The sequence below is a fragment of the Argiope bruennichi genome, chromosome 9 (genome assembly GCF_947563725.1).
Source record: "Argiope bruennichi chromosome 9, qqArgBrue1.1, whole genome shotgun sequence".
Lineage (NCBI taxonomy): Eukaryota > Metazoa > Arthropoda > Arachnida > Araneae > Araneidae > Argiope > Argiope bruennichi.
The window spans coordinates 97,937,964-97,953,076 of record NC_079159.1 but is presented as its reverse complement, the minus strand read 5'-3'; the positions used below and the strand labels follow the sequence as shown (position 1 = coordinate 97,953,076).

Genomic DNA, 15,113 nt, shown 5'->3' with positions numbered 1-15,113 from the left:
TTTTTCATAAAAGAAACATAAAAAAATTCCAACATCCAGATATCAGAAATGGAAATTTTTAAATGATAAAAAAAAACACAGAAAACGATTTGAAAGCACTTTACTTAAGGTAAATGTGTTAAATGTCATTAGATTTTCCGGTGGAATATTTTGATTTTTTTTTAATTTTATATAGGAAAAAGTGCAATTCTCTAAAAAAATTTATCTCAATTGTAAAAAAAAAAAAAAATCTAATCTTTCAAAAGAGTGACAGAAAAAACTTCTTCAGGAAGAATTCATTTACTCCCCTCTTTGTTGCTCTGTATTTCGTCGTTTATTTGTATCGTTCAATGTATGAAAAGCGAATTTTCCGCAAAAATTATTATAATGAAAAAACACATTCTTATACAAAAGTTTTATCAAAAAATTTTGTAAAATTACTATACAGCAAACTAGAAAAATAATTTTGAATTTATTAGTTCCTCGAATAGTTTAGTTGAATAGTAAATTTAGGAATAGCACTTTAAGTGAACGAGAATTCTTGAGTAGTTTAATTAATTGGAACTCTAGTAAAATTTTGCGAGTAAATTTTGACTCCAAAATATGGCATAAAACCAATCTCGAGTAAATCTAAGTTAATGATGAAGAAAAAAACAATTTATGCTTGATAATTTCTATGTTCATTAAACTTTTAAGATATATATATCTACACCATTTTCTTTCTATGAATAGGAAACAAAATGTTTGACTTACGGGTCGATGAATTCTTAAAATTTACTTTATAAGCGAATGTCTTGGAACATTATCTTTTACTGTATCTTCATTATAGTTAACCCGTAACTGGAGACATGGGGGGGGATCAAAATGCCTTCGCACTCTTCATTAACTCTGGTTAACATGTGGCATTTTGTCCTAGAGTACAATCATTTCTTCAGTCTCTTCAAGTTGTTCTCTCATCAGTATGTTGGCAAAAGTCTTAAATATAAACACCTGCTTATCATCGAGTTATTCTTTTTTCAAAGTTTTTGTAGTTATTTATGGAGTCAATGACTCTATATCTCTGAAAATGCTTTTAATTTGAATAATGCCAAAAGAATAAGGAAATATTCTTAAATTAATATTTTTAAATATTGTATTTTTCATTTTTGCTTCTTAAATTTTAACAGTTATTAACGTTGGTGTATTTCCGTAATATCTAAACGAAATAAGCACTCATTAAAGGATTGATTAGGAATTTCTTGTGGCATCTTTCCAGCATTTAATATTATAACTTTTAACATTATTAATGCTAATATTTTTGGTAACTACATGATTTCTAGAATGTATCGTGTTTCCAAAATAATTTCCAATGCTGTTTACAAAAGACAAAAGGAAAAATAACAATGGAGTTATTTTGATTTCATATCTCTAGCCGGGTGAAGAAATCCATGTCTCCAGTTACGGGTTAAAATGTAAAATATGTTCCTTTTATTGTCAAAGAATTATTACCTTTTATTTAAGAACTATTAATTCTCTATTATATTATCTGTACACTAAATGTAAATCTACCACAAAAGTGAGTAGAATACAGACAAATTATCTCAAGAGACAACTTTATCTCGTATGTAGAATCCAATGAGCAGTCATATTATAATTTCGTGGTAAAATATAAACTTTAGAGAATTATAAAGCCATGAAAAGAGGATCAGGATAATATATAAAGTTCATTTAATTCACAGGGCTTCATCATATAATTTATCCATTAACAGTTTTCAAAGCCAAAATGCATTTGAATATTTCATTCACTAATAATTACATTACACCCACCTTGTAGCTCCCCCTTTTCAGTTGGGCCGCGGTGGCCTGGTGGTAAGGTCTCTGCTTCGGAACCGGAGGGTTTCAGGTTCGTGACCCGATTCCACCGAAGAACCGCCGTGTAAGGGGGTTTGTTGCATGTTAAATCTGTCATGACCAAACGTCCTCCCGCTGGTGTGGTGTGGTGTGGAGAGGGGGGTGCCAGCTCAGGTGTCGTCCTCGTCAACTGACCATGGTTCAAAATTACGAGGTTCGTCCCAAAATAGCCTTAGTGTTGCTTCAAACGGGACGTTAATATAACCAAACCAAACCAAACCCCCTTTTCAGTTGACTTAATTATCACTAGTTATAATTTGCAATGAAGTTAAATCATAGTGTAATTATGGTACATCATCATCACTAAATTGAGTATAGATGAAAGAATTTCCATTAATGTATTCATTCAAATTGGCCAGTGAGGATTTTCATCACTATGATTTTTAAAAATAATAAACATAAGATAATTTTTATGAAAAATATAAATGAATATATGTTAACCTTCGACCAAGTAAACGATTTGACCTGAGTATATCCTATTTGGCAAAAGTATACTTTGGAATGAGGGAATTTGTACTTAAGTACGATAATTTCGCATTCTTAATTAGAATTTTAATTAAAAAATGTTGAGAAATATTTCAATATTTTTGCGTTATAACTTATAAACACATAATTGCTCAAAACTAATTTTAAGACCGCTTTAAAATTCAAAAACTTCCTTTCAATAATACTAATTTAAATGATGTGCAATAATTTTCCTGGTTTCATTAAATTGAAACTGAATTCGTGAAACTGTTTACGTTTTTACTTTCATTTATATAAAATTAATACACACACACGCGCGCGCGCGCGCACGCACACACACACACACACACACACACACACACACACACACACACGCACACGAACACGAACGAGCGCGCACACACACACATATACACACACACACACACACGCATACGCACACGAACACGAACGAGCGCGCACACACACACACACAAAAAAATATGAATTCAATATTTTGATGAATCTGCACATTTAAGATTTCTCCGAGTTCAAAAAACACATTTTACGCTTTATGTCTGTTTTTCTGTTTGCCTATTGGTGAAATTTGGATATGGATTTTACCACATATATGCACATTTATGACTTTTTTTACTAGACTTTTCAATGATGGTTACTAAAATAAGGTTAAGAAAGTGTGGGATAGTTACATACATTCAAAAAAAAATTCTTAAAAGTAATTTTAAATTTCTTAAAAGTAATAATATTCAATTAAACACTTTGTAAATTTGCAAAGTGTTTGATGAAAAATACCTACCCCAGTTTGAATAGGCAATTTATCAAATCAAAAATAATATATTACTGCACTTAATTTTTCTCAATATGATTTTGAATTTTATTATAAGTAAATTTTATAAATTTAAGATTTTGAAACAAAAGTATCATGAATGATCTTGGTCAGAAAATAAATTTAAACACAAATAAATGTGTCACGGTTCATTATGAAAAAAAAAAAAAAAACCCAATCAATTAACTAAATAGCTTGTTTTTAGATTTATCAGTTAACTTCTGATTTTACCATAGGAATTTCCATACACTTTTAACCTGCACAATACGATCTTCTAAGCCTCCTTTTACAAAAATGTGAATCTATGAATCTGATTCTGAATCGTAACTTAGATTCAAATACCATTCTTTGATACAAAGTTGGATTAAACGTTCATATAAGATATCGGATATACAAAATGTCAATTAATTAAAGGACTGACATTAGATTTTTACTCTCGACAACGTCATAAAACAAATATAAGATTACTTTAAAAATATATGGAATATATTTTGTTTTATTAAGAATACTGTTACGAATTCGTAACATTGCTTAACTATGCAACCTAATCTTAGTTTGTAAGGAATATAGTTTTACAGCTATTATAATGGAGGCTCCGGGGATGACGAGTCCATTCTTTTCAAGATTGACCACTAACATTGTCATTTTCTGGTGACTTGATGACAAATTTGACTACTTTGGAAACAAACTTCGAAAGAGCCCGCATATTTCCTTAAGGAATCGATTTCTGATGTTTTCTCTAGAATATTCGATGTCCTTTCGTGAGAATTGTAAAAACGAAAGAACACAGACAAAAACGCTAACCTGACAGAAAATATCAAAACAGCTTATGTTTCTTTACAAAATAAATATTCAAACGGCTCTTAACTAGGCTGCACAGCTTTTTATCCATACTGTTAGAAATACTTATCGATAATTACATAATCGATATTTTTTTAATAATGGACTCAAATCTAAATTGAATATATTTACAATAATCTAAAAAAGAATTCGTTTTATTTCACGGTAATTGAAACCACTTTGTCATATCACTGAATAATATCAAGCAAAAATCTCCGAAGATATTTCGACAAAATTTGGCGTTTGAGCGCATTTAATTAAAACTATAAGAGAAGTATAATTCTTTTCAGAGTTCTGATAAGTCGGCTAATAAATATAAATGAAAGGCGAAAAAATATAGCAGGATTTTGTTAAACAAGAGTAATCCAATAACCATGAAGCTTCGAAAATATCCTGTAATCTCCAGAGGTTTGATTAATTTCTAGCGTCTAATCTGCTATAATCTCATTTCTCCCGGAGTTACTTTCGGAAAGTTGACTTTTAAAAGAAGGCATTGATCAAAATTAATCGAAACTGCTTCCTCTCGTTTAAACGGATTAGCTATAATTAGCTTCTTCAGTTTTACGAATCTTTCATTGTTGAAGAGACCATTTTTTAAATGGAATTTGTTTTTTTTATATGCAATAGTTTTCTTGATTAGAATTCATATATTTCTAATGCATCATTTGTTTTCCTTATAAGGAGGTAATTTTTTAAAATAAATACCATCAGTAATGCCATGAAATCGCTCAAATATAATATTTTTGTACATGCATGTACCTCGAATAAATATTATTCTCTTAATATGATTTTATAGTACAGCGAGTCATTTTCACATGCAGTTAAGAATCTCCAAACATGTGTGTTTAATACAGATAAATATTTTTCAATGTGTGCATTTCCCCTATTCTATGTGAAATTGATTCTACTTTACGGATCATATTTCATTAACTCGAACCTAAAAATATCTGAAATTAAGATATATATATATATATATATATACGTAAGCATTATTTTATGTGAAGCAGAATTCAGTTTCGAAGACAGTGAAAAGACTTTTTACATTTTTAGGAACGAAATAAATTATCCCCCGTATTATATAACCTGAGATTTTGATAGGGAAAATATTTCTTCATATTGCTAATATATTGATGGGATTCTGATGGAGATTTCTGACGCATGTCAATCACATGTAAAGAAAACACAGGGATCTTTTAAAAAGAATGTGCTTACTGGACAGTTTTCTATCACTTCACAAGGAGCGTGTGAAAGTGTCGGCGTTTAGCCGATTCAGAAATTTTATAAAACTTCTCTTGAATTAATTAAGTAGAGAAAGTGGAACTGGATCAAGAAATAAGAGAATGAACTTACTATGGGCTAAATTAAGATAAAACCTTGGAAATTAATTTGGTTAAAATTAAGAGTTTAAAATATCATTACATATATATATCATAACTTACATTATTTCGAAGACAAAGTATTATATATTGATAGTTTGCAATGCTTCTCTACCCAAGTCAACATAATTAACGGATATTTTATCATCGTCCCAAACTGAAAAATGTCACGAAAGTTTCTTGATTTTTTGGGAATGATTTGTCTTTTATCAGTTTTTGGTTTAAAATAGTAGTCGCGCTAAAAATAATATTTAATATCTCTACTAATAATAAATGATAATTGTGTGTGAATGAATGCACTCGTACTTAGGTGTTTGCGCTCTACAAGTTAGATCATTTGACATAGAGCTCTTAGCTTTTGCACAAATATACTTTGAACAATGAGAATGTGCGCAATGGAGTGATTCTTTTGAGATTTTAATTAAAAATTAAAGGATATTTTGTAGTTTTTAGAGATTAAGTTTAGAAAATATTACAGCAACAAAAACAAATTCTGTACCATTTTATAATTTTAAAAAAACCAACCTTCTTTCAATTATATTGGCTTAATTGTAATGCTATTTCTTCTTGAATTTTAAAATGTTCTTAGAAAATGCTTATTTTGCAAAAAATTTAACAAAATAATTGCTTTTAGTAATTAAATACAAATTATTTACATTGTTTCATTAAATATTTAACCACATAATTTTCTTCCAATTTTGCAAGTTAAACAAGAAAGGTTCTGTTCATTATCTTCGTTTATAGGTCCGAACGTGCAACCGGAACATAGATTAACCAGACTGTTCTGTTTTTAATGACACTATGACGTCATGAGATTTGACTCCATTTTAAATTTCTTTGCGCTTTATTCTTTGTGCAAAGATATTACACTAACATGATTCCAATATTTATCACTGTTTGACAGTTCAAATCATTTTCATGAACAGGGAATCATGAACATTATGTTATGCGTAAGGTATTCAAATGAAATTAAACATAACTAATATTTTTATTGAATTAGGTAGGAGTCCAATGTCGTCTATTTGATTATTATCTTTTGAAAAATTCTCCTTCTGATATTTCAAGCCAAATTTCCCAAATGTAATTTCCTTGTCTAGAACTTTAAAAAAATTTGTCGAATTTCCTTGATTTTGAAGAATGGCATATTTAAGAACAATTTTTTTTTCCTTCAAAACTATTATTTCACATTAAATTTTTTTTTAAACTTTCATTTGCAAAAAAAAAAAAAAGGAAATATTTTCTCCTTTTATATATTGAGTAGAAACAAATTGCATCGGAAATTTGGGGACTCTATTACCTTGGTGTGAGCATGTTAGTTTGTTAGTTGGGTAATACGAAATTAAATTATTTGTGAAATATTAAAAGCAATATACCATGTTCAGTAACAAATTAGCGTCCATGCTTGATAAGGAATAGTCTTGAGTATATTAAATCTATTTGTTAGTTTCTTGCATTTGTTCTTTCATATCTTTGTACAATTCTCTTTCTATTTTCTTTAAATGACTAGGAAACATAATAGTAATAAAAAAAAGCCAATTTCTATCCTTGATTTTATGAAATTCGTTACCCTATATAATTTACGAAATTTACATGAAAAATGTCAGAAAAATTTACGAAAAATAAATACCTCCTGCACTGTTTATAGTTTGATTGGCGAAAGCGTGTTCACAAGCATATGAATAGAAAAGATTTATTGATGGAGTATTTTCAGAGTAAAAGATGGGAACTAATTCTAATATTTGTGAAAAAGATGATATTTAAGTGTTTCTACATCTCATAATTGAGTTTATTCTCATATTTGGCTGAATAACTAAGTATTTAAGACTTCCTATTTTGCTCAATTAATTTATGTTCCTTCATGTATTTAAAAGTCTTCCTTCTATATTTTGAATACATATGATAAAATTCGAATAAAAATATTTTAATGTAGAATGTAAATTCAATAATATTTCTGTAAAACTAATCGATATCTCCTCCTGGAGCCTCATGGCATCACTTATGGACATAGTAAAGTGTTAAAAGTTTCCAAATTAGTATAAATAATCATCCACCGTTGTCTGTAATGCCTGGGCGGAGTTAAAAATATCTAATTCCTTTTGATTTGCATTAAACAAAATCGGAAGCAACTGAGACAGTTTTTTTTTTTTATGTTTAAACTGAGTGTTGTCGACAGTTATATTTTAAAGTCAAATTATAAATTACAGTGTGCATCATACAAGACAGATCCTTTTTTTTTTTGTTCACACATCGATTCTCCAGAATTCTGATTTATTCGTAACCATTGTAATGATAAATTACATAGTTCATATAATACAATAAATACAAAGTTCCAATTAAATGTCGTTTATCCCTTTCTAAAACTAGAAATATTTTTGCCCTAGTCTTAATTTCTCTCTAAGTGATGTCACCTACTTTTTCTATATGGAAAATGTAAAATGAATTCCTAAATTCAATCAAAAATTATCGTTTATTTAAACACTCTTGTTTGAACCATTTTTCCATGTATTAGATATTATCCGTTACGATTTTCTTTTAATAAAAGTTGAAATATCACAATTTTTAAGAGATTACAAATGAGGAGAAAACTTTTCTAGCAATAACGAAAATAATAAAAAGGAATTAAAATTACAATAAGCGGGAATGTTTTATAAATAGTAAAACTTTCCGTTTTAAACATTCGTTTTATTCGAAAAAAATAAAAGGAAAAAGAATTAGCACTTGATTGGGAAGCAGAAATTAGACGATAAAAGAAAATAATACCAGAATTCGAAAAAGAGTAAAAAGTCAAAAACATCATATTTTTTTCACCAGCAAATTACTTCTTTACTATTAAAAGCAGACAAATTGACGGAACAACTCTTTGTTTTCGTTATAACCTCAGGGCCAATAATAAAAAAAAGAACACTCAACATTTTTTTATTTCCTTTTAATTTATGCCTTTTACAAACATGGCGGCCGAAAAAACATGAAATCGATACGCTATTCAAACTAAAAGGTAAAAAAAAAAAAAAAATTATATATCAAAACAGAATTGGAACACAAGGAAATAATTAGCTGTTTTTTAACTGCTATTCAAAGCCCGGAGTTTTGATTTTGGGAAATGTTTTTTTTTATGTTGCTTTCCTCCCTTTTTTTTTTTTTTTTTGCATCCACTTACTTTTATCACCTTGCTTCAGGTTGTTTGTTTTAAATAGCTTAGTTATCAATTAAAACAACCGGTAGGAACGAACAGCCGACCGTTTTTGTAACTGTATCCGCGGTGTTCAACGACAACGATTGGTAATGAAGTTTTTTTTTTTTCCCTTCCTCTTTCCCTTTATCGAAAATATTTTTTTTCATTCGCTACAGCGTATGGTACATTTTTTTTTAATCTTTATTGTTCGAAGTTTGTCTTTGGTTATTATTGCGGCAGAATTCCATTATTTTTAAATTATGGATGAGAATTGGGACGTACTTAAAAAAAATCAATTATATACATATTGAGAGCAAAGCATAGCTGTTAGGGTAAGAGAAAAAAAAATTGAATATTAACTCAGATTCTGAAAATGCAAATTTTGGATGGATTATTTATGGCATGAAGAAGCTCTTGTTTTCTTAATTAGTGTTGAATCTAAAATATAAGGAAAACGCTCTGATCAAAATAAGTAAGTACAGAATGAAGCTGTGGGATTAAACTGAGTGTTATTGGGTTGAGTAAATATTCTTGAGCAGTTTCTGTCCATATTTAAAAATGCACACAGAAATAAAATGCTCGAGTGAAATGTTTTGCATTAGCTGAGTGTGAATTTTTAAAGTCTTGCAAATAAATGTATTTAGATTTTTTTTAATAATATTTTATTGGTTTTAGTATATTTCAAGATCTTAAAAATAGGCTATTAATTGGATAAAATAAAGCTTTTTCGACACCATCTATTTTCTATATTCCACAGAAATTTCAAAGCCAGCACAATTTATCTCAAGATTTCTTCTTATTTTGGAGTTAGCCAATCGTTTCCCTGTTCTTTAATTAAAAATAAAATGAGTGATTGAATCAATTTTATAGCAATGTTAAAGAACAAAGGTTTAAAAAAAAGTTTTAAAAAAGCTTTTGAAAGATACTATTATAAGCTGCTCGATCCAATAATTTTCTTTACCGAGTTACTTTATTCTTTCGAATTTTAGAAATATAAAAAAGAAGTATAGCAAAAAATATCCCAGTTAAATAAATGAAATTTTATCTGTATGTGTTGCACACTTGTCAAATCAATTATCTTCGGAAAACAAAAAGGGAAAACATGATAAAATAATACGATTTACATTTTAAAATTCCATTTAAAACAGAAATTCAAATATACATTGAAGAATATATTTTACCAATGTATAATTTATTTATCGGATTATGAAGCATATTGTTAACAGAAGTAAAAATTAGGCTGGACTTATTAATCACCATTTGGCCACAGTTTGCAAGCTGAGACACTATTTTTTGGAATTGAATCGTATGAAAAATTGAGCATAGATCGAACAGTTTCGATTTTCGTTTTTGGAAATTCAAAATTTCCAAAAACGTGAATTTAGAGTAAATGAAAGTATTGAAGAACCATTTGTAAAAGGACCCAGTCGCAATGAAAAAAAAAATAAAGTTATATACAGATTAATTTACAGAAACGTGTACGAAATACAGAAGAATAGCCAATTAATTTCTTCACTTTTTAAGAATAACTAACCACTTGGAATGCTGTATTATCATTGTTCAAATATATTTTAAAGTAATATGATAAAAATAATATAGTATCTTTTTTTGATAAGATATATTCATCTAAGTTGATTGACATGACTAAAATAATCTTATTAAAATTTGTTGGCTTCGGTGACTATTTCAATGTTCATATCGACCAATTTTGATGAAATGCATGTTATCAAGATAGGAAAAAAAGAAATGAATTAGAGTTTTATTTTTTCATAACATTTACATATATATTCTGTGTTATAAAAAAATAATTTTAATTGAAGACTTAGTTTTTAACAATTGGTGAAAAATTAATATTAGCAATTCGTGCAATTTGAAACAATTAAAATTTGCTTTTAATAATCAATGCATAACTTTATAGCAAGCGAGTGAATTAAGCTAAGATCACATAATGATCTCAAATGAATCACAGAATGAATATTAGGGTTAAGGGAATGGAGCTGATATGCGTTGTTACTTAGTCGTTATTATTTTATTAAATTTTGACGAATTAATTGATTTGTCAGGTGGAAAAATTAATAATATTATACTTTATTACTGTATATTTTTATTAGAGTTATAATAATTGTATTTTCAATAGATTTAAATTGATTACAAGATTTTATAGCGAGTTTCAAAATTAATTTGAATTGTTTAACTCTGAAGAATAAATTATATATTGTTTGTCAACTAAATTAGCATTTCCATCAACTCGTTCTGATCTTATATTATTATAATAATTACATTTAAGTGGGTGAATGCATTTCAGCAAGTCCATCATATGTATATTTCCTTTTTGCTCTTGTCTCATTTCTAATTTTAAAGTGTAATAAATACTTATCAATATTTTTCGGGTTTTGTAATCTACCTGCTACAGATTTTTAAAAAATATAACGGCATTAAATTCAGAATATTCAATAAAGTCATATTTGAATTATATGAGATGGGATTTAGAACGTTTCTAGTAATTTCATCCAGCGTATCTTCAGTCAATTTACTTACTTTTGTAACAAAAGGATTATAAATTACGCATTCCTTTCATTTACTTATTATTAACAATCTTACTTTTCAAACAGCATATTTTGGAATGTAATATGTGCTGTGATGTGAGTTGTGGATTCATATAAGAGTATGCACCTGTATAATATTGCTTTTGAAATAATTTTTTTTTAATTGGCAACAATTCTTTTCATTTAGCAAAGGGGTTCTTAATTGTTTGGTAAATCGTCTTAGTAAACTCAAAAATAAAATAAAAAATAATTCTTTAATCGAAAATATTTATATCAAAACAAAATCATAATTATCTGAGGCAGTGAAAACAAAAATAATACACAGGCACTAAGAATTATTTTATGCATATTAAGTGCATCGAAAATCTTTAAATATTCATTGAAAAATAGAATCAAGAATTAAAAGATTAAGTTAGAGAATTTTTATCATTGCATTGAACAATCCTTTTATTATGTTGTTTAGAATAACACATATTGAATAAAAAATATTTTCTAACTCTGAGAATATTTTATAATAGTGAATTTATTTAAACAATTTTTATTTCTAAACGATAAAAAAACTTAACATCACAATATTTTAGCTGAAATACTTAAACACGTTGCTAGCAATTTTATGAATCCAGACAGACGTATAACTATTCGAAACAACTAAAAAAATTAAAATTTTCATTCCAATAAAAAAAAATTATTAAAAAAAACAGGCTTTAGCCATGATACTCTTCAAATGATAATAGGAGTATACTTTGAACTCCCTGGAAACTTTTTTTAGGAAATTACTATTTTAGTTTTGATTATAGCTGCAGCATCTGTTACTAGTTAAGCAAAAAAAAAGCTAAAGAATAGTTTGTGGGAAAGTTTAATATCAATAATATGAAATTTCTTTTTCCAAAAGCAATTCTCGAAGAAAAGTTTAATGTCAAGTTTAGCAAAGTTTGAGTCAAATGTCAATTTCAAACGTCAATTTATCATATCCGACGGCTAAATCGCGTTTAAATAAATAAAAGGTTAAAGTATGTTTTAAAAAATAAAAAAGTTTTTACGCGTATAAAAAAAATTATCTTATAAAATTTATTTCGGTGTAGTAAAATTTAATATAAATATTCTCAAATAAAGAAAAGAAATCTGATGATTGTAAGTGAAATTCTTTGTCAAACGATAGCTTAAAAAACAAATCGTTAAATGTCTTCAGGTTATGTTATTCTTTACAATTTGATTTTTCTTACTTTTAAATATCATTTTCAATGCAAGATTTCATCTTAAGTTAAAATATATTTCATCTAAAGAATTGTAATTTAAACTAGCACAAAAGAAAAAAAGCATTATGAAAGTGACATTATTTCCAGATTAGAAAAAATATTATGTCTCAAAATAAAAATAACAAAAACTTACCTATTTTTTAGAGGAAATGGATTTTTTCACTAAGCTGCATTATCTGAAAAGAAACAAAACAAATTTTAATTCAATTAAAAGCCTTAGATAAGCAGTCAACGTAAAACATTTTAGAAAATAAAAAATAATGATGTTTTTTTACAAGAAGACGTTTATTATTGTATTAAAATATTGAAAAGAATTTTTTTTATAAAAAATTGCTAGGTAAAAGCGATAATTGTAAACTCTTGAGGCAGTTATATAAATGTTCCAAGTAAATTGGAATTTTAATACCGCTTATAGCATATCTTGATTTTTAAAGAAATATAAGCATTATGTTTATTTTGATATTCATTGTGGTTTAAATTTCACTTTCGTGGTTTCATCATCTAAATATTTTATTATATTTGTTTTGATCTCGAGAACTTTGATGAAAAATTATTCTCTTTATTTTAATTCAGTAATAAAAATGAGCTTTCAACTTTTCTTGCTTTCTGCTTCAAAACCCATAATTTATTTTATAATAATTCACCATTATAATTATTGCAAAATCTTATATCAGTTTGTTTTTAAATAGATGATACTACTTGTACTCTCAAAAACATATAAATATAAACTACTCATTGGTAATTCTGGAAACTGTAAAATATTTTGTCACCGAGAACACTCATCTCTACAGAATTTTCGAACCCAGTCACATTAGAAAGGGTGTGAAAATGAAATAAATGACTATGTTATGGCATGGTAGAGACTTTCATAGAGAACTTCTTTTCATGTAACAAGTTATTCGCAAAAGGACCCGAAAGCGAACTTAAATAAATAGGTATTGGATATGTTTTAAAGGCAATTGAACTTTACTTTTTATTATACTTTTTAAACTACGAAGGCTTACTAAGCTAATATACCTTGCTTCTAATCAATCACTTGATAATTTTGTTAATTTCTATTGTAACTTCCCCCATGCTTGATAATTTTGCTGATGAAAGAAGAAGAAATAAGTTACACATTGTACAACAGAAAAAGGCCATAGAATTTTTATCTTTCTGTTATGTGAAAACAAATTGAAGAATCACAGATATTTGTCGACTAACATCATAGTCGAAAAACAGTCAGCCCCAATACGCCTACATCCGATTAAAATCCAAAGGCATCGTTAAAGAAAACTCAAATTGTGAATTAGAATGAATCAGTATCTTTAAGATCATCCCCAAACCATTAAGGTTTACTAAGCTTATCTACCTTACCTCTAATCACTCTCTTGCTAATTTTACTCTTTCACCCAATTCGTTTAGTTTTCATAGAACAAATTGTGTTCAAAAAAACATTTTTTTTTTTTTTTTTTGCATTTCAAAAGATTTGAACTTGTGCACAATTGCTTCTGCATATGTTGAAGTAATGGAAAGCAATATTTGATTACGTCTCAGAGCGCATATTCACAATCACATCACAATGAAGTCACCACCGAAACTCAAATAAGAATGATGTAATTACGAGCACTGGAATGACTACGCTATAATTGATTTGAAATGAACTTTACTGGGGTGCATTTGACAATGCTTTCATTTGGTCCGCATGAGTACGGACTAACGGTATTTTCCTAATAAACTATTTTAAACAAGTGTCTTTTTCGTTTTATATAAAAAAAAAAGGAAATTTTATTTTTTTAGTTGCAGGATTACGAAAACTGTTTTAATTATTCTTGACAACTCATCATTTAGATATTTGATGTAATATAATATTAAATTTAAATTTCTCTTTTTTAGTTTCATAACTTTCAAAAGGTAGAGCGTGAGAAATATTTTTAACAGGTGTTTCTTTAGAAAAAAAAATCAGTTTTGGTATAACTTTCGTTAACAGCCGCTCAATCAACATATGTTGATATTGATTAATGCTTTGAATTGTCCTGTATCCATCATAAATTAATTATTAAAACTCAAAATGTCAAAACTACTTCAGAATAATTTTTGAAAAAATAAAATTCTATACCTAGTCGACAAAACTTAGCCTTTTCATTTTCTATATCTCCCGATGTGTTGATATAATTTGTATAATGCTGCTCTATCTGATAGTTATGCTAGTTAGTCTGCTAGAAACGCGCAGTATGATTGCTAATATTGAAAACATATCAAAGAAATAGAATGTAATACGCTTAACAAATTATATTTATCAGAAGAAAATATATTTACCTAGGTTTTTTTTATTTGTATTACAATATATGTTTGATGTACGCTGTACTATTATTTGAAATAGGATGTAATTTTAGCTGAAATGAAAATTCTAATAGAAATTTTGTTTAATACGCCGTAAGCAGCTTACGTGGTCAATTATTCTTTAGTTCCACATAAAGCAGCTGGTTATGAAATATTTAACAAAATTTCGAAAATACTTACAGATATTCTCAAGATTTTGTAATATTAGAGCATATTCGTAGCAATAATAATCCAAAGACGAGAACTAGAAGGATGGCATGATAATATATGATTCTTGTATGGTTGTTTATAAGGACATATATTAAAATTTTATGTATTCTGACATGCACTTTAATATGAGTTCGAAATGTAAATAATCCTTTGCAATATAAAGTTATTTTTAATATAAAAATGTATGTACATTGTACATGGAATATTGAATTTTAGATTAAAACGTATGGA

General features: G+C 27.6%; 1 protein-coding gene across 2 annotated transcripts in view; it reads right to left on the bottom strand.

Moving 5' to 3' along the window:
* LOC129983636 (uncharacterized) overlaps positions 1-15,113 on the bottom strand; it is an 876,385-nt gene that overhangs the window by 595,300 nt on the left and 265,972 nt on the right. Inside the window, exon 2 of one of the 2 annotated variants that reach the window (XM_056093174.1) lies at positions 12,484-12,526. The exons of the other annotated variant lie outside the window; for it this stretch is intronic. The gene's annotated coding sequence lies outside the window, so the exon portion shown is untranslated. The remainder of the gene's footprint in view (positions 1-12,483; positions 12,527-15,113) is intronic. 2 annotated transcript variants of the gene reach the window in all.